Source organism: Camellia sinensis, chromosome 7, assembly GCF_055761805.1.
Source record: "Camellia sinensis isolate YWXY chromosome 7, ASM5576180v1, whole genome shotgun sequence".
In the NCBI taxonomy this organism is placed as follows: Eukaryota; Viridiplantae; Streptophyta; class Magnoliopsida; order Ericales; family Theaceae; genus Camellia; species Camellia sinensis.
Window position 1 is genome coordinate 146,430,849 of NC_138967.1, and position 20,756 is coordinate 146,451,604.

Sequence of the window (20,756 nt, forward strand, 5' to 3'; positions counted from 1 at the left end):
TAGGCAAAAAAGCTAAGCAAGAATGGGGAATAAAAGGAGTAAGTTCTTACCCTTGTTGATCCTCTTCAAGAAGGATGCTCCAGCAGCTTCTCCAAGCTCAAAACCAGCCAAGAACTTCAAGAACAACCTCCAACAACCTCCAAGGGCCTCAGCTCCAAGAGGATAGTGTAATCGTAGGTGTTTGTGTACAAAACTAAGACTAAGCACACACACAAACACAAAAAGAGGAAGAGATATAGAGATAGAGTATATGTAAACCCTAACCCTAAAACTCAGAGCTCTGGAGTTTTTTTCCTAACCCTAATGGAGGGAGAAGAGGCTCCCTCTTATAGAGCTCACCCTTGCAAAGCTTTCCAAACAAGCTAGTCAAGAGGGAGATCCCTCCATACACGTGTATGGAGGGGAGCAAAGTGTATGCCAGCTAGCACAGCTAGCATAAAAATATTTGCAAAAGCAGATGAACAGTGGTCGGCCAGCCAAAAATGTAATTTGACCAAAATAGATGGCCGATCGACCATCTAGACTGCCGGTCGGCCAAATATTTGGCCGATGGCAACAAAACACAGCCGGTGGCCTCAAGCCATGGCCAGTGGAGTGTAGGGATGGCCAACAAGCCATTCCCTGCCCTCCAAAGCAAAAACACAAGTGTTTGGTGCAAAACCAGACACAAAACAGTCGAGTCGAGAGATCCTGAGGCAAGGCGTGTAGCCGAGACCTCCAAGAACTCAAGACGAACACGAACATGGATGATCACCGAGTGTTCAAGCGGTGACGTCCAAGTCTTGAGGACGGTCAAAAATAGGGTGTCTACTGATACCTTCACTGTCCAAGCTATTAAGAAGGGCCTTGTTGAATTCCAAGCCCTCTCGGGTCTCTCTCCTAGCCCTCACAAGAGCCATGTCTTCTTCTCTAAGTGTGAGAAGAAGTTAAGGGATGATATTATGAACATTTTGCAATTCCCTGAGGGTTTCCTTCCAGTTAGATACCTTGGGGTCCCTCTCATTGTGTCTAAGCTTAAGGCCTGTGATTGTAAGCAACTTGTTGAGAGAATTACCAAACGGATTAAGAGCTGAACCAACAAATGTCTCTCATATGCTGGTAGACCACAACTGATCCAATCCATCATTTTCTCTATGCAAGTCTATTAGGCCTCTTTCTTTGTACTTCCCAAAAAGGTTGTGAAAGAGATTGAGAGTCTATTTAGATCCTTTCTTTGGTCTGGGTGTGATCTTAAGAAGCATGGGGCTAGGGTCTCTTGGGATAAAGTTTGTTCCCCTAAGAAGGAGGGGGGCTTAGGCCTCAAATCTATGGAGGTGTGGAATAGGGCTAGTATTGCTAAGCATGTCTGGTTCTTGTTTTTTGGGGGTGAGCAATCCATGTGATGTCAATGGGTCAAATCTTATTTGTTAAAGGGTAAAAGTTTCTGGCAAATCAAAGTGCCATCTGACTCCTCTTGGGTTTGGAGGGAAATCTTGGGGCTTAGACCCATTATTTATCCTCACATGAAGTATATTGTTGGGGATAGGCAAAGGATTTTCCTTTGGGATGATAATTGGCACCCCCTTGGCTCTCTTTGGGCTAAGTTTGGAGATAGGATCATGAATAATTCTGCTCTTAATGGGGAATCTAAGGTTAGTAGGATTATCTCCAATGTCTCTTGGAAGTGGCCTTCTTTATTATAGTAGATATCTGTGAGCTGATTTAGTCCACTCCACACACTTTTATCCCTGGCAGTGGGCCTGATAAGCTTATCTGGTCTCCATCTCCTAATGGGGAATTTTCCATCAAATTTTCTTGGAATGCTTGGAGGCTCTCTTTTGATAAGGTCCATTGGTCTGATTAGTTGTGGAATGCTGTGTCCATCCCTAAGGCAAGTTTTATTGCTTGGCTGGCCATTCAAAATAGACTTAACACTGGGGATAGACTTAAACTTTTTGGCATTTCCCCTGTTGCTACTTGTCCTTTGTGCCAGTATCATACTAAGAACCATTTCCATTTGTTCTTTTATTGTCCTTTCTCTGAGAAAGTTTGGCTAAATGTGAAAGATAAGCTAAATGCGGCTTGGCCTGTGATACAATGGCCCGAGCTGGTTTCTCATATCAACAAAACAGTTAAAGGTAAGTCTCTTGGTTTCATAATCTCTAGTCTTAACATGCTCTGTCTATCTCATTTGGCTTGAAAAAAATAATAGAATTTTCACCATAGAGAAAATCCCTAAAGAAGTTGTTGCTTTGAATATTTTTAATATGATTAGGTTCAGGGTCTTGTCACTCAAAAATGTTAAGAGAAATCCAAATGATGAATGGTTCTTGTCCACCTGGAGATTGCCATATTCTATTCTTAAAACAGTCCTCTCACAGTGCAATACTGTATATATGTTGCTAAATTTTGTAAGTGGGTATACATATCTATGATAGCTGCATCTCCAAGACATTGTGTGTGGAGTGATAGAGAGGATTTGTGGGTTGAGTGTGGCGAGATCCCTATACTGTAAGCTACATTTTTTTTTTTAAAAATTGATTTTATCCCTTGTCCTTAATTGAATGTTTGCAGGTTGTCAAGCTAGCCTAATCTTAGGGAAAGTGGGTTCAGTGATTATGAGATCTAAGTTAGGTAGTGGAGGATTTGTTGAGCTTGAGGGTTGAGTGATGTGAGTACCCTAATTTATTATCTTTGCTGCATAGGTTTATAATCTCTTATTGTCATTCAATTCTAAGTTGGTCTGTCTAAGGGTTGAGTTTTTTTGTGAGACAATAAAATGTAAGACTTGTTGACAGGTTAAGATCATACCAGTTATAATCTGTTATACTAACTGTTGTGCCTACAGGTGGCAAAGCTGGTACTTTTGGTGAGGGAGTTATTTGTTGAGGGTTGAGTGAAGAGAGATCTACATTCTTGGAGAGCTTTTTTCTTTATTTTTCTTACTTTACCTCTGTGCTTATCTGTCTTTATATCTTTGCTGAGCTTGAGTGCGTAAATGTGAGTTAAGATTGTGAGGTTACATAAAGTGAGTCTTGTTACAGATCTGAGCACAGTTTCTTGTAGGGTCTATTTATCATTGTTGGTGTTCACAGGTAGTGCTGAGGTGTGATGGAGGTTGCTTTGTTTGGTGAGAGCTTGAAGGATGTCAAGAGGGCTAGACTGCAAATATGCGCTAGTCCTTTTAGCTGTTCTCAAATAGGATTGGTGGTGTCTTTAGTATACTGAATTTGAACAGATCTTGCCTTTGGTTCCCTTAATGCGTCTGCTATCTGTCTGCTGCAATGCAATATTTTGCTGACCTGCTGATCTGCTACATGCTGTTGTGCTATCTTGTTTTAGTCTGTTGTGCTCTTTTGTTTTGCTGTTGTGTTGTCTAGTTGTGCTGATATGCTGCAATTTGTTCGAGTTTTCTGGGAGATATTCTGTTATCTAGTAGTCTCGAGATATGTTTCATCTGTGTCTTGTTTTTGTTCGAGGTCCCTATTTTTGTTAGATATGGATGTTGAACAAAAGTATGGGTTAGATAGTTTAAGATTGCTTTGTGTCTAGATGTTACCCTTTTGTCTTAGCCTTTTATTTTGGTTTTAGCTGTTCGTCTTTTGCTTTATATAGTTCTATAGGGCTTGGGGCATACCCCTTGAAATCTTGTATTTTTTCTGTTTTAATTTATGACTTATTCACCAAAAAAAAAAAAAAAAAACTCAGTACAAATTTGTTTTTATTCATAATTCATATGTTCAATTTTCTCGAGTATAAGGTGTTTGGGCAAAAAAAATTTTTCTTTTGGTCAAAATGATATATGTATGATTCATTTGTTTTTCTACTACTTCTTTGTATAATAGTTACTATTAATTATATATTATTGGAAGTACATCAATATATCATAATATTATAAATAAGAGAAAATATCATTTTGCCCCCCAAACTATCACGCATTTTTCACGTTGACCCCCATACTTCAATTTATTTCAATTTAGTACCTGAACTTTTCACAAATTGATCAATTAGACCCCTGTTGTCACCCTCCGTCTACAATTGGACGGAATGTGCTAACGTGGCATTTAAAATTTCATTTTACCTTCCAAATTATACCTTAAAAATCAATTCACCCCACAAATTAAAAATCAATTTTCCCCCTAAACTATACTTTAAAAATCAATTTGTTTCCCACATCAGCACATTCCGTCCAATTGTGGACGGAAGGTGACGACAGGGGTCTAATTGATCAATTTGTAAAAAGTCCAGGTACTAAATTGAAATAAATCGAAGTATGGGGGTCAACGTGAAAACGCGTGATAGTTTGGAGGGAAAATGATATTTCCTCTATAAATAATCAAAATTGTCAAATGTGTGAAGAGACTACCAAAATTAAGCGATTGTTAACAAGATTTCATTTGTGCATTTTATTTTCATGAAGAGTAAATATCATTTCCCCCCCTCCCAAAACTATCACTCATTTTTCACGCGCACCCCTATACTTCTATTTATTTCAATTTAGTACCTGAACTTTCCACAAATTGATCAATTAGACCCCTGTTGTCACCTTTCATGCACAATTGGACGGAATGTGATGAGCTGTCCCCCTGAACTATCTTTTGAAGGGAATATAAGTGGGTTTCCCGCCATATGCAACCTCTCCATTCTACTATATAACAGAGGCAAGCTCCCAAACCAAAAAGAGAGAGCATCTGTTTGGTGGTGAGAGAGAATGAGGAATAAAGGATCAAGAAATCTAGGAAGATCGAGCTCAAACTGAAGGAAGATGGAGTGTAAGTGACATGGAAGACCTGAGATGCATTTGCTGCGGAAGACGAAGGGTGATATAAACATCATGGACTGATGCAAATCCTGGTAGGAGGTTCCTCAGCAGTCCTACGAATGGTTGTAATCAGTTCACCTAGGCAGACCCACCGATGTGCTCACGGGCAATGCAAATCATCCCTGGGCTATTGAAGAAGGTCAATAAGCTAGAAGCAAGATTGCAGACAAGGAATAGAAGAGAGAGAAAGCTATGGATATGCTTGGCTGCTTCATGGTGCATCATTTTATCAATGTGGTTTGTAATCTAGTGTAAGAAAGAATGTAATAGGGGGGACTATTATGAATGAATAAATGTAATGGGGGGAAATACTATAAATGAAATGTAATGGGGGAAATATTATGAATGAAATGTAATGAGGAAAGTATTTTGAATGAAAATTTCAGATTTTGTGTTAAGGTTTTACTCTTTAAAAAAACAGAGCATCACAGCCTTTGTTTGTCCCCTTAAAAAACAATTTGTGTTCATCCTTACAAAAACAGGGCATTATCATTTAATTAAAACCAAAAACAAAAACAAAAGTGGTATTGTGTTTTACTTTAACTATTTGCCATTCATTCATCAAAATAACTAATTGATGGCCTCTTTGAATAGCCCATTGGCAACCAATAAATAAAATACCTATCACTGGCATCCATCCATCAAATGACAACCAATGAATAAAAAACCTGTCACTGGCATCCATCCATCAAATTATATTCATTCAATTAATAAAAAACTATCAGTGGCATTCATTCAAAACACACAATTGGAATCCATCTAAGTAATGGCAACCAAAACCAACACAAGCTACATTTACATAGAAATGAGGAGTACCATCCATTAAAATAGAGCATCATGCACAAAAGCAACAGTCATAAATTTGTCATTCAAGCTTTCAAAACACATAATTGTTTGTGACAACCAGTGGATGCTGATTTAATGCCACTAGCATTATACACTAGCTTGCCTTTCCACATCATTTGACCCCCCTTTGGTGTGCTGGTTGAAGTCATTGGAGATGGAGTTGACTGACTTTCTTGTACCACTCTCCTTTTAACCTGCAATAAGATTGAATTATCCACAATTAAACACAATCAAATATAGGACAGTTAAGTTACTATTTAAAAAAAAAAAGAAAAAAAAAAAAAGAAGAACACTGACAGCTAGTTTCTTCTGTCTCATGTGTCTCTTGACCTTAGGTGCTTCTGCACTTAATTGGCTTTGAGGTTGGCTTGGTTTAGTTTGGCTCCCCTGAGGTTAGCTTTCTTACATGCAGCTGAATCTGCCATTGACCTTGCAACTTCTCTTGTTGTGTCCCCACATTCCCACAATTATTACAAGTCATTTTAGTGCCATGTCTTCCTAGTTGTGCCTTTGAATTGGTGCCTCAGTCTCCTTTCTTTATTTTGTGTAGGCCTCCCAGCTCTCTTTTTCACATTTGGTGGCAGCACCTTTGCATACTTAGTTCTTGGTCACATTTCTCTACCATTAATATGAGTCAACATATTGTCATACATCTTCAGATAAGTCTCCACCTTGTAGTACTGATGAACATATTTTTATGGTTCTTGACCCAAGAAATTTGCAGCAGCCACAACATGGGCACATGGAATGCCTGACAGATCCCAGTTCTTGCAGCCACAAGTCCAAGCTTGCAAGTCCAGCTTGTATTGCTCACCATATGGCCCTACAATCTCAAATTGCTCATTGCCATTCCATCTAGGAATCCATCCACCTGCATCCACTTTCATTTTCTCCAAATGATTTTGAATCTTAGGACATATAGGACCATTGTGTCTTTGCATTACATCTCTTTTTTTTTTGAACTGTTTCCATCAACAACAACCTAATCTTCTCTAACATTGTAACCACAGGTTTACTCCTAACTTCCAAGATGCTTGCATTGAAGCACTCACATAGATTGTTTAGCAAAAGGTCACACTTTGGAAAAGTGTTGAAGTGGATCCTACTCCAATGAATTGGTGGTCTGTTAACTAACCAATCATATGCCTTACAATCAACTTCTTTAATCTTTGCCATCACTCTGGTAAATGCAGGAACAATTGTTGCCCTTGCAGCTTTCTACAACAGATCCTTTAGAACCAACCCCATGTGTTTACCTTTAAAATTGTTGTACAAATGCCTCACACATAACCTGCGTGAAACATTTGGGAACAACTCAGCCACTGCATCAATCACACCCTTTTGTTTATCACTCATGAAGATATAACAATGAGAGTTTACAATATTCAGATCATGTCCTAGCAGCTCTACAAACCACAACCATGTTTTTTTCTTCTCTTTCTCAACAATTGCATAGGCAAATAGCAATATGCAATTGTTTGCATCTATCCCAACATCAGTCAAGAGAATACCACCATGTGACCCCTTCAAATGGCATCCATCAACTCCTATGACTGGCCTACAAGCATTCATAAAAGCTTTCTTCAATGGACCCTAACACAAGTACAACCTTTTGAACTTTGACTCTGTATTGCTCCCATCAATAATTGTTGGATTACTCCCTTCATTAACCTTTGGAATCTATTTCACCTTCATGTAGACTGTTGTTCCAGGATTGGTATTCCTAATCTCCTCAATGTAACTCCATAACATTGCAAACTACTCAGCTGCAGTACCCTCTACTTATGTCAATACCTTGTTTCTTGCCCTTCTCACTTTTTGTAAGTTAACCTTCACATTGTGCTCACTTGAAATAGTGTCTTCCAATGATTGAATTGGCCATGTAGGATTTAACCTAATTCTTTTAAAGTACCTATTGACAATCCATTTGGAACTCACATGTGCCACATTAAAAGACCTATTACAAGTGTGCTCATCAACAAGTGTTTTGATCCTATACAACCCATCATGTTTTACATATGAAGCATAACAACCCAAGGAGAACCAACTTTGCACTTTACCCTCACCTTTTGTTTGTCATTCTTAGTAAATGTTATATGTTTGCACCACTTAATTGCAGACTCCTTCACAGCATCCCTAAACATATTATGACTCTTGAACTCCATACCAAGTTTGAATTGAGGATTGTGTATATTATAGTGAACATTAAAAATAGGATATTACCTCCTATGAGAAGTACCTCCTTCATCAGATGAGTTGTCAATACTTCTTAGCTCATCAGAGGAGCTTCCAAGGCTTTGTAGGTCATCAACTGCCTTAACCATTGCATTTTTACTACTTCCTACACCAGCAAACTCTAGCTCTTTGTCAACATTGGCCTCATACAATGCATCATCATCAGAATATCCGAAGTCACTATCCTTATATTTCTCAGACTCATCAGATGATGAAGAGTCTGAGGGATTAGGATCATAGTCATCATTATCTTCCTCTTCTGCTACCTGTATATCTACAAGTACTTCCTTTCTCTGACTTCTTTTTGCACTTGACCCTATAACACCATCCATTCCTGAACAACCTACATAAACCTCTACTACTCTGTTTCCATCCACAAATGTCTCCAACCTCATTAGATCTTCATCAGTGTTAATCAACTCTAACCCATCACAATAATTAAGCTTATAGTAAGAGATGTTACATCCAGTGCAGCCTACTTCCTTGGCCATATTATCCAACTCCACAAGTGATATTTCATCATAATTACAAAAGTCAAAATAACTGATCAATCCATCACTGCAAACCCTCTGAGAATTATAACTAACCAAACCCCCATGAAGTATTTTGATTGTGAAATAACAAGATCCTTTCTCTGCATTTTTAAATGAAAAAATATGCTATTATGGACTAATTTTACTAATAAATAAATAAAAATAGTATTAAACTACTATTACCATAAGACAATTCCAATTGAAGAAATCCATGTATGAATACATTAAAAAAAAAAAAATTGTATTCTAAAAATTGATTAAAGTAAATTGATTTTTAATAAGCATTACATAAAAAATGAGTTTCTTTTAAGGACTAATTAAACTAAAACTAATCAAGTATTACACTATGCAAGTAAAACAATTACGATTAAACAAATCCTTTTCAAAGACAAATAGACAAAGATGTATTCTAAAAAATGCCAAATCAAAATAGTATTATATCAGAAATCGATTTTTCATAATCATTAGCTTCAAAATTAAACAAATATTAAAAGTAAATATCATAAACAATTGGTCGCTTCCTTCGCTTGCCATCATTCTCTCTTCAAACCCAACCCATGATTTAATGTTAGTTCGTGCCCTTTGTTCACTGGTGAACTTTGATTTCGATTTTGAATAAGGAATTTGAAAACCCTAAAACTGATTTTGATCCCCACGAAGCCCTACTTGAACTGTCTACCAAACCAACTTATTTTTGTAAGGAAGCCCTCTTATATTCCCTCCAAAAGATAGTTCAGGGGGGACAGCTCATCACATTCCGTTTAATTGTGGACGGAAGGTGACGGCAGGGGCTAATTGATCAATTTGTGAAAAGTTCAGGTACTAGATTAAAATAAATAAAAGTATGGGGGTGCGCGTGAAAAATGAGTGATAGTTTAGGGGGGGAAATGATATTTAATCTTTTATGAATTAAGAGTGTTTGTCTTCTATTATGTTATGTAATATAGAAAAAGAAAAAGAGAAGTTATTATGCATGCAATATTCTTAAGTAGACTCAAAAGCAATAATAAAAAAAAAAATTTGTTCCATTTGGATGATAACGAATATTCAATTTGTTGTGGAACATTTGTTTATAAAAAGGTTATTTTTTAAAAAAATTTGAAGGTGATTTACATTTCCTAAATTTCAGGATTTAGATGTTGATAAAAGAACTTACATTGAGTTGTTCACGTGTGAACGATAAAGAAGTTTCAAAATTATACTTCAAATTCTTTCAGATCTCAAGTTCAACTCTTATCAGGTGCTATTGGCATTGTTTGGGAACTGAGTTTTTAGCCCTAATAAAACAAAATATCACATCCAATTCATAATCATTACATTATTTCTGTCATAAAAAAGTCGAAAAAGTCAAAAGTCCTTCCCAAACCAGACTTTTTAACCCTAGGCTAAAATAGTCAAAAAAGCTAAAAAGCCAACCCACTTTCCAAACCAAGTCATTAACTCTTTGGGGCCACAGTTGTTCACTCTGTTGGAGATTTATCTAATCCACATAAAGGAGACACTTTGTGTAGGTCTCGAGATTAGTCGAGGTGAGCGTAAATAAATCCAAACACTCGGTTATAAAAATAAAAAATAAAACTACAATATCAATCATTATGATTATATCCACATTCTTCTCATTTATATTAGATAATGAAAAACATTTACTATTATCTAATTTTAATTCAAAAGGATAATAGGCAACATGCACCACACATGACTATTTACTAGTGAGTATAAAATTGTAAATCTCCATTATTTGCTGATAATAAAATCTGAGTGAAAATTTAAGATGAGACAAAATATATATATATATATATATATATGTATATATATATGAACAACAAACTATTTAACTCTATTTCATTTGTTTTCAAATTACGTTTTTTTTTAAATTTTTTTAAAATACTTAAAAAAATACGTATAATTTTTTATATAATTTTCATTTTTTTGAGGATAGAAATAATTTTCAAATTTTTGAGGATAGAAATAATTTTCAAAAGTTTTAAAATATATTTTTATCAAATTAATTTTTTAAAAAAATTAATTCAGAAAACAAATTCTCAAAATTAAACCAAAACAATTTTTAATTTTTAGGCCTCAATCTTCTCACAAACTGTGCAAGAAGCTTAGAAGAGAAAAGGAAGACTACCCGTGAAGTCTCTGCTTCTATTCAGGTCAGTCTCCAAATCCTGGTACTCCTTTATTACCAACCCAATTTCTGATCAAGTACGAATCTCAGAATCAAGGGCACTACATTTCATGTTTCGATGGCGAAACCTATAGCGATGATGAGTATGTGGAGCTTCTTCCATCCCCATTTCACAATTCCGAGAAATCATTAGACATTGTGGGTTCATGTAATAGGCTTGTTGTGCTTAATGGAATCTTTTTTATGCCCATTCAATTCAATTTGCTTCTATGGAACCCATCAATTTGTTCTAGGGACAGTGGAGCTTTATGTTATGTTAGCACTCGCTCTTAGAGATCCATTTGTGTTGCTGATTTTTGTTATGATACATTTTATCGTGCACCCTTTGTGTTTGTGAATGGGGCTGTTCATCGGATTTTGATATGGGTGATGAGGTGTTTAGGGACATGGCATTGCCGAACCATCTACTTAATTTAATACCTACTGCAAGGATGCAGGTTATGGTATTGGGTGATTCACTTTCTGTAATCGACTTTGAACAAAATATAGACCGTATGACTTTCCACATATGGGTAGTGGAAGAATACAGTGTCGTGGAGTCATGGACTAAACAATTCACAATAATTCTAGAGGAAGAATTTTCAAGAGTGGTGGTTTTTAGGAAGAATATATGGTGATGTGCTAATGATTGGAGATGCAGAGAATGAGTTGGTTTCATATGATTCCCAAAGCCAACAGATCAAGCATTGCGGAGTCCATGGCTGTTCTCACTTGGTTTATGTTGTTACTTACATAGAGAGCTTAGTTGCATTAGAAGGAGCTAATGGACTCAGGAAAGCTGATCCCAATTCTCCTGACACAGTTGCCAACATGGAAGCATCAAGGCCAAGCAGAAAGAGGCAAGTTGATTATCCTTCACTTGTACTTAAGAATTTGACAACTTAATTGTTATAGTATGTTCTTCTTAGATTCATGGTAATGGCATGGACTACCTATAATATCAACATCAACCTTGCATATTTTTAATTTTTTTTTCTCTCCTGTTTGCAATATTGTTATCATAATTGAGTGGGTATATGCATGAATGCTTACCTAAAATTTCTTGTTCATTTTAAAGCACCTTTGTGTATGTAAAGATAAGGTCAAGTGGGGTATTGATATTCTGCTCATAACACCTTACATTTTTTATATCTCATTGGGTTGACTACTTTTACAGGGTTGTTGTTGGATCATGGGATCAACTACAAGAAAGGAGGAACCGCTTACAAACAGAATAAACGGTAGGTTCGTGTAGATGATTGCCTTTTCACGTATTGTCCATAATTATGGGTTGTCATGTACTGCTTTCTTCTGATGTATAGTATGTGTTGATTGGAAAACAGGACAAAAGGATTAAATTATATTCATATATGTTTGTAATTCTCTACTGTTGTGCAATTATTTCCTACTAAAGCGTGTTTTGTAATCATGGATAATTCTACTATTTGGAAAATAATTTGGGTGAAAGATTACGAAGCAGACAATCATAATTTCGAAAAATGTTTCTACAGATATATACCCAAAATGTTCAAACTACACAACCTTGAAGCCATATGGAAACTAATCATAGCTCAAAGAACATGCATACTCCATGACATGCTAGCATGCACAAAACTTGTCTTCATTCAACAATCTCTCAATTTCATAATAATCCCTATAGAAAACACAAAGAAATATTGTCTTCCAAAGTTGTCAAGAAACAAACTAACATAGCTATTCATTTAACTACACGGAAAGGATAAGGAGAAAGTGGCCTCACTCTTGATTTATAAGACAGAGACGTAATCAAATAGGAAAATAAATATTGATAGATAGGAAACCAAATATTAATACAATTTTTAATAATAACCTAATATGGTTTTTTTTTTTTTTTTTGGATGAAAAAAAAAACAACTTTATTATTAAAGCATCAGAACCTAATACCATTATTCAGGTAATGTTTTGGTTGTCTTTGCCATAAATACAAGCTAGTCACATTACTTAATCTAAAACAGATCACAAAAGCATTGTATATATAGTTCAATAATGCTAAAAACTTACCTAACAATATAAAACTTATCGCGATATATTGCCTAGTCGACTTGAGTTTCCGTGCCCCCTTCTTTTCTCCTTTCTACACTTTTGTTGTTTCCTTCCAAAAGTCTTTATGAATCATTCATAATACCTTGTGGTCAATATGTGCCCAATAAATAACCGTCCCAATCACTATTCCACTTACATATCTCATGCATATGACAATCCAATCAACTATACTTTTGAACATTGAATCATTATCTTGTTTTGAGTTCAATGGTGGTGCCTCTAACATTCCACATTTCCTTGATAAAGGATCTCCGCATAATCCTAGATTCCACTCATAGGAATGGTGTGCAAATGTTAAATTGCATCCCTTGTGGAATGAGTCCTGTGAGATGGTTATTTGAAATATCTAAGAAAGCAAGGAAAGTAAGAAGTGCTAGTTGTTGAGGGATTGCTGTTGAGAGCTTGTTTTCAACGATTCAAGGTTTGTTAGGTACCCCAAGCATGTTAGGATTTGACCACTTATATCAATGTAGGAAAGGTTTAGCAGCTGGAGCCCCTTAAGGTTTTTTATAGATTATGGAATCTCCCCTTTAAATTTGTTGCTTGACAAATCAATGGCAGTGAAGATATCCAAGATCTCATTGTACACTGTATTTACACCTTTGTTTGTATGGTCATTAAGTAGAAATAGCTTTCTGCCAACACATGGTCTTCCCTTGTAATAGCCTTAATATATTTCATTTGGTTCTTGTCAAAAAATTTTCCCCTATTAAACCATTAAGAGAGAGGTCAATGATGCGCCAACTTGGTAACACTAACTTAGTTTCAAGACTTCCTATTGCACTGTAGAATTTGTTGGATCGCGAGATGAGAATCCGCGGCCCCATTTGGTTTGGATTTTCGAATTGTTTTTTTTTTTAGCCCAAAATTGAAAGCTTATTTGTTTATCTCTACTTCCAAAACTATTTCCAATGCTATTTTAAATTTATCTCTATTTCCAAAACTATTTCAAATCTATTCCTAATTTATCATTATTCCCAAGACTATTTCAAATTAGATTGATCCCTTTTACCTAAAGTATTCCAAATCTATTCCAAATTTATCTCCATTCCCAAGACTATTTCAAATCAAATTTATTTCTGTTACCAAAGCTACATTAATTGAATTGATATCTATGTTGAAGAATGTGGTACATCATATTTTCAAGTTAATCGAAGTATGCGGTACATCATATTTTCAAGTTAATCAACTTTATCTCTGTATTTTAAGTGTATTTAGATTGAGTGGATCTTAAAACCGAAACAAAAAAAATTGTATATTTTTTTGGTATGTTGTTAGTATTTAATGATTTGTTAAAAGATTTTTTTCATAAATTTTATATGTTTTAAGCTTGTTTAGATTAAGTAGATCTAAAAATTCAAAATCGTTGATTAAAATATTTAAAAAGTTCACATAAACAATAAAAGACGGATTGAAATTCAAATTTTTTTTTTGAAACCTCTATAACCAAATAGAGTTTTAAAAATTATTTTAGAATCACTAAACCAAATGAGTTTTGGATTTTCAATTTTCTAAAAACTATTTTTAGAATGTACAACCAAACAAATTTTCAAATTTTAAAAACTCTTTTCACAAAATTATCTTTCAAAATTGATTTTGAATATCAAACCAAACCGATCGTGCAACTCTGTAAAAGTTCCTAACACAAAAGGGGAATGTATCTTCAATAAAATTATTTGAGATATGAAGAATCTCAATCTTGGCACTTTCCTTTGAAATTGATTACTACTGAAGTCAATCATCTTAAATTTGTTTTCTTTATTCTATGAGTGAACAATGGGACAATAAAAGTTGTTTTCTCTTAGACTATGTTTGTTTCATGGTGATGAAGGTTGGAATGGAATGACCATTTCGTTGTTTGGCTACCTAAAAGAAATAAGGAATAGGCATTCCAAATGGAATAACCAACCATTCACTAATAGGACTGACTGAGTATTCCGTTTCAAACACTATCGAATAGCTATTCCATTCCTTTATCTTTTCTTTATCGGGATAGAAATTTCCCTTATTTCATTTCAATAGGATTCACAATTGAGGCTTCGATATAGAGTTCGGTATCTCTCTCTCTCTCTCTCATTGCTAGTAATCGATCACTAGTGTTCTAATTTGTAAGAAAGTTGAATCTAGGGTTTTGATTTTTGATTTGTTATGTTGATTCAACAAGTTTAGATATAGGCTTTGTGTTTTGTGTTCTAGTTTGTGGTTGAAATTTATATCCCTTCATTGGTCTCTGTCTTGTCTCAATCATCTTTTTCCCCAAATGTCAAAGAAGAAATCGATGTTGAACGCTTGCATACTTCAGGAAGTATTGATCGAAATCCTTGGTAAACCTGTGAAGTCGCCGAACCACATTTTTTGAAGTCAAAGGGCCACTTGGAGGTCATCACAGGGCAAGGCAATACTGGTGGCGGTTTCAAAATGCCAACCTACGGCTCCAACTGACACGTCCGCCAATTTACTAATGCATTCCAACCAAGTGTATTTTAATAAACATACACTCACACACTCCCAATCACTTCTCATTTAAACCTAATTCACTTACTCTCTCTCATATAAAATTACATATCATGCCTCTCGCCTCCCCCTTCTCCTCTTATTGAGTCGCTGCTCAGATTTCCGATCCCTCTCGTAGCTTGTAGCACTCTGTACTTCCTATTATAATGAAATTATATTTGACTCTTTGATTATCTTGATTTTGGACATTTTTAGTCGATATTTGAGCTTTGGTTGAGGTGTTACCATAGTGGTTGTGTGAGATTGAATCAAAAACTCCAAATTTGAATAGTCGTTATTGAGTAGTCTTCACTCTTTTATCATTTTCTCTTTCCACACTTTGAAGTTTGATGTGAGGCTAGAACCATTGAAAAGCTTACTTTTGGGGCTTCAATTTGAACACAAGAACGACCCTAAACGGAGTCCAGACAAAAGAGATATACCTGTTTAAAATTTGCGAATCTGTGTTGTGAGCATAGTGAGCTCGAGTGCAACTTTCGACGCTCGAGCGTACAGCACAGAATCAAATCTTTAAAAGTCACTCTTTGGATCAAACCACTTCACTTTTCACTCCCTTCTCTCTCTCCTTCCGCCATTTTTGTTTTCTCAAGCTTTTTAGGCTTGATTTCATCTATTTCTATACATTTTTTACCCCTAGTTCCACATACCAAGACGTAGAGCATGACGAGGGCTTTCATTTAATCTTAATGGATCGTTGTTTCGTCGCTGGTGATTTTTCTGACTTGCTTCCTTCTTACTTCAAGAGGTAGAGTCTATTTCTTAAACTCAATATGAGTTCGGTAGTGTATTTGTGGTGTATTTTAAATATATGGATCCCATTGTTCTTGGATTGATTTTTGATAATTTGTTTGTAAGTTAGGGTTTGTTCTAAATGGGATTGTTGAGCTATGGTTCAGCTACAAATGTTTATTTTCCACTTACAAAGAATGTATATGAGTTTTTAAATGTAAAACCCTAATTTGGAGAAACCCTAAAATGTTGATCTTTTGGGAAATTGTTGGATTATTAAATCAAAATGTAAATGAGGGGTTTTCAAATGTTTTCTTGAAAAAGGTTGTAATTATGAAATTGGAGTTAATATATGTTGAAATGAGTTATTTCTTGCATTGAAATAAATTTTTGAAATTGTAAAGAGGAAATGAAATAAATGTTGAGAAATGTGAAATTGAAATGATGATTAGTGATGATGATGATGAGTTGGATATGTATTATCACTCCCATTTGAGATTTTAGAAAAGTGTATCTTTAATGAAATTTATTTATCTGTTTAGATATATTTGTTTTGGGCTATCTGTGGAGGATAGCTATGATTGTTGTAGAAATTGCATGTGGACTAAGCAAACTGGACTGTTTATAAATCATGCATATCGTGGAGCATGCAATGGATTTTGAGGATTTAAACTGTATGTTTTGGAAAGAGATTTTGGAAACTCTTGTGTTATGTTTTAAGAGCATATGTTTCATGTTAAAAATCATATTTTGGATCACATGTGTTGTGCTATTTGGAAAGAATAAATAAAATGGTAAGTTTGAGAAATGGTTGATGTTTGGGAGGAGAAAGGGGATGTACTCCATGTTTGGGAGAAGAAAGGGGGTGGACTCCATTGAATTAAGTTGGCATGTGTGTCCAGGGTGAAAGTCTCAAAAACCGCTTGTATACATGGGTGCCGATCCTGCAGACGAAAATTTCGTAAAATAGCAAATTGTAGTGCTTGTATAACCTACGTTTATATAGGTCTCGTTTGACAGTTTCCCGTTGACGAAATTTCCGCGAAAGGTTGTATTGCTTTTAGAGATTTACCCATTTTATTTATTATAATTTTGGTTTTGGAAAGAAATGATTTTAAACGGTTTTAGCAATGTATTTGTATTGGAATTGGCAATGAAATTACTAGCTGGTATTGAGATACTTGGATTGACTTGTGGAAATGGATTTGATATCAAACTAATGTATTGAATTCGGAAAACGTTTTGAATAAATGAAAGGTTTGGAAGACTGGAAAGAAATGGGGTTTTTATTGAGAAATCAAGTGGATTTGAGAATGCATTGAACATATTATATATGTATGTATTGCATTCAAGATCATTTACACTGGTGGAGCATATTTAGTTTTTGAAATATTTTCTACTAGGCTTTATGCTCACCCTATGTGGCTGAAATTTTTTTTCAAGTATGCTTACAAACGTAGACTGAGACATTGAAGTTGTGTTTGGAACCGTGTAGAGTGGTTCCTTTATTTGTCGGCCAAGGGCCATTTATGTATTTGTTGGCCGTGTGCCATTCTTGTTAGTGTTATACCATTTGTATATGATGTAAGCCTTTAGGCATCTTAATATTTTTGTATGTTTTTATTACAAAGCATCCATTTGACTTAGATGTTGTATCTAAGAATGTATAAAATTGAAATGACACATGTACTGTGTGCTTATATTATATACATCTGCATGAGTGTTGTTAGTGATCGTCTATCATTGGGTGGTTTACTCACGTGGGACAGACCATGTAAATCCGGGGCGTGACAACTTGGTATCAGAGCTAACCGGGTTTGAAAACCTTGGGCTCACGGGAAGTGGTTAGCCATAATGGGTTTATCATGCTCGGTGAGGACATTTGCATGTTGTGTGCTAAATGATAACATGCATATGTGTTGCATTTTATATGGGCATGGTGTTGACACTCATGGATATTATTCGTTGTCTAGTTGACTAACTTGGAGGTCTTATTGGAAACGCGCTTGATCAACTTTGTTTCTAATGAGAAATTTAAGCGAGTACTGGAACGAATAATTATCTTTGTGGACTTAGCGCGATTATGTGTTACGTGTTATGTGGTAGATGGTTATGTAAATTAATTGGAGGCCCAATAGGGTTGTTTGAGTAATTGCTATGTGATTGTGTTATGTTAGTATTTTGGGGAAAGGTGCTAGTGTTATGTATCCTAAGTTATGTGTTTATCTTCTTATAGAAACATTTTGGGTTGAGTAGTGGACTCGGAGTGGGCACCTCGGTGAGTGCTATTCTAGTGATATATTGTGTATTAGCATAAGTTGTGAGTTGGTGTTGGTTTGTCCTTCGTGACAATTAATATGTCTTTAAGAGACGGTGATGTTTTGAGTCCTTTGTGCTTGGTGGTTGGATGGAGTTGTTATACTCATTTAAGTGACGTTGTGTAGGTTTGGTGTGGGTCGTTAGTCCGTGGACTGATATGTGTTGAAATTAGTTATGACCTCGAGTGGTTAAAGGAGTGGGGTGTGTTTCCCAATTGAGTGAATTGTTTTAAGTTTTGTAAGCCATGGAAGGGGTGTTGGTAGTGTTAGGGTTTTTAGAACACGAAGAGTTGGGATTGCTCTTGTAGATGTGGGTAGTGTTGGTGTATAGTTTCGACTATGGTGTTGGTAACCTAGAGGTTAGTATTGTGGAGTGTAGTTGGTTGGGATGTGAGTTGTTGTGGGATTGGGAAATCTTCATTTTAATGTGTAAGAACTATTGTGTTTTGACTTGTGAATGTAAGGGTTGAAGTGCCTTATTTTGATTAGGGTTTGTATGCTATGTTAAATAATATGTTTGGTTGGAATTGATTTAGAATTGATGGACGGTAAAGTTGGTTGTGCAAGATGAGTACTTTGAGAGTCATTGTGACTTGTTGGGTTATTGTGAAGGTGGAGTTTTACCAGTCAATATATTCAGTTTGGTTGATGTTGGTTATTGGTTTTTGTCGGAGATATGATGATTTTGGTTTAGACCTGACCCATTTGATATTCTGGATTTGAGTTTTGTTGTTTTATATTGTTGTTCATGTTTTATTTCTTCTTTCCCTCCTTGAGTTTGGCTTTTGGGTTGTAATGGTTGCATTTGGAACAGGTTGGTAGCTTGTTTTTTAAAACTTTGGTTGCCCAGATTTTGGCCTCTACGCTCGAGCGGTGCTTCTTGTGCTTGAGCAGCCCTTCTTGCGTTCGAACGGTGGTCTTCTGTCTGCAAAACTTCAGAGAGTTGGTATTCTTCGCTCGAGTGGTGTTTTTTGCACTCGAGCGGTACTTTTTGCGCTTGAAAAGTTAGCTTTTGTTTGTAATTTCTAAAAGTGGGGTGTTCTGGTCATTCGAGTGGTTTGTGCGTATTTGGAACCCATTATGGGGGTGTTTGGTGTTGGAGTATTATTGTTCATACCAAGAAGTGGATTAGATGGATCGATGTCCATATAACATCTTTAAGAATTCCTTACTAGGTGTGTGGGAGTTGGCAGTGTTGGTGTTTGAGTTAGTAAGAGTGGTTGGCATGAGAGTGACTTGAGTTTCTTTTGTGGGGGCAATTATTTCTGGTCTACTGAGGGAGTTGTTGGTCTGAGAAAATTTGTGCTGCGTACTCGAAAGAGTCGGTTAGTAAAATATGGCCCTGTATTGAGCCTAATTTGGTTCTCCCAAATCCAACCCTGAACAAACTTCGTATCCTAGACCAGCCCATTGTACTAATATGTATGGGCTGTAATTTGGACCTTTGAACAAATCTTGCTATAGTATAATTATTTGTAATATGAAAATCCTTATCGAAGTCACATTCTTCCAAGTTTTGTTTTAATTACACAACATATAATATTTATTAGGGGAAAAAAAATTACACAACTTAAATGACTAGCGTATTCATAATATTCCAAAAACAAATTAAAAAAAAAAATTCAAATTATTCAGGCTGGAAGTTCAAACTATTACTACTTAAAGCATCACATTGTCTAAAAGTTCAAATTCAAATTACAAAAGCATCATACTGTCCAAATAGTTCTACTTTCACAGCCTTGGAACAATAAGAAAACTATTCATAGTACAAAGAACATTCCAACTCCATGAAATTCCAACATGCACAGAAGTTGTCTTTCTTCAACAATCTCACAATAACACCTATAGAAAACATACAAAGAAATTCGTGAGCATGGTAGAGAATAAACAAATTAAAGAATACTTATTTACACACACAAAAAAAAAAAAAAAAAATCACTTTTTTTTTTTTTGGGGGGGGGGGAGGGTGCATAGCCCCTCAATCTTCACTCATACAACACAAGTAACATAAAAAACATAGGGGAAATACAAATAAAATAAAAGGAAAAGGTTTTATTAAATTTTGTCCAGGTCAGTGTCCACCCCTTGAATGCAGGCATGGGGATTTGTAAGGGCTTAAGTCAGTCCCAGAAAAGCCTCCAAGTCATATGTTTTATCTCTCTCCGAATATGAAAAAGAAAAAGAAATAACAATGTTTTTAAAAAAATAGAAGAATTATATTAACAATGTTTTTCTAATCCTATCTTATGTTGACATGATTCATGTACTGTTTTAAATGATGGCATATATATATTTTTTCTTTTTTTTTTTTTGGGGGGGGGGGGGGAGGGTGCATAGCATCAACCTATCCAACATTGTTTGTTGTCTTTGTGAAACAAGATACATAGAGTAGTATTACCATAAAGTTAGAGATTCTCTATACCCAAAATTTCATGATCCCTATACTTAACGATATGATGTGTCAAGAATCTCAAAGATAGAAAACTCGAGACATGATTATGAAATTAAGAGTGCTTTTAATACATGGG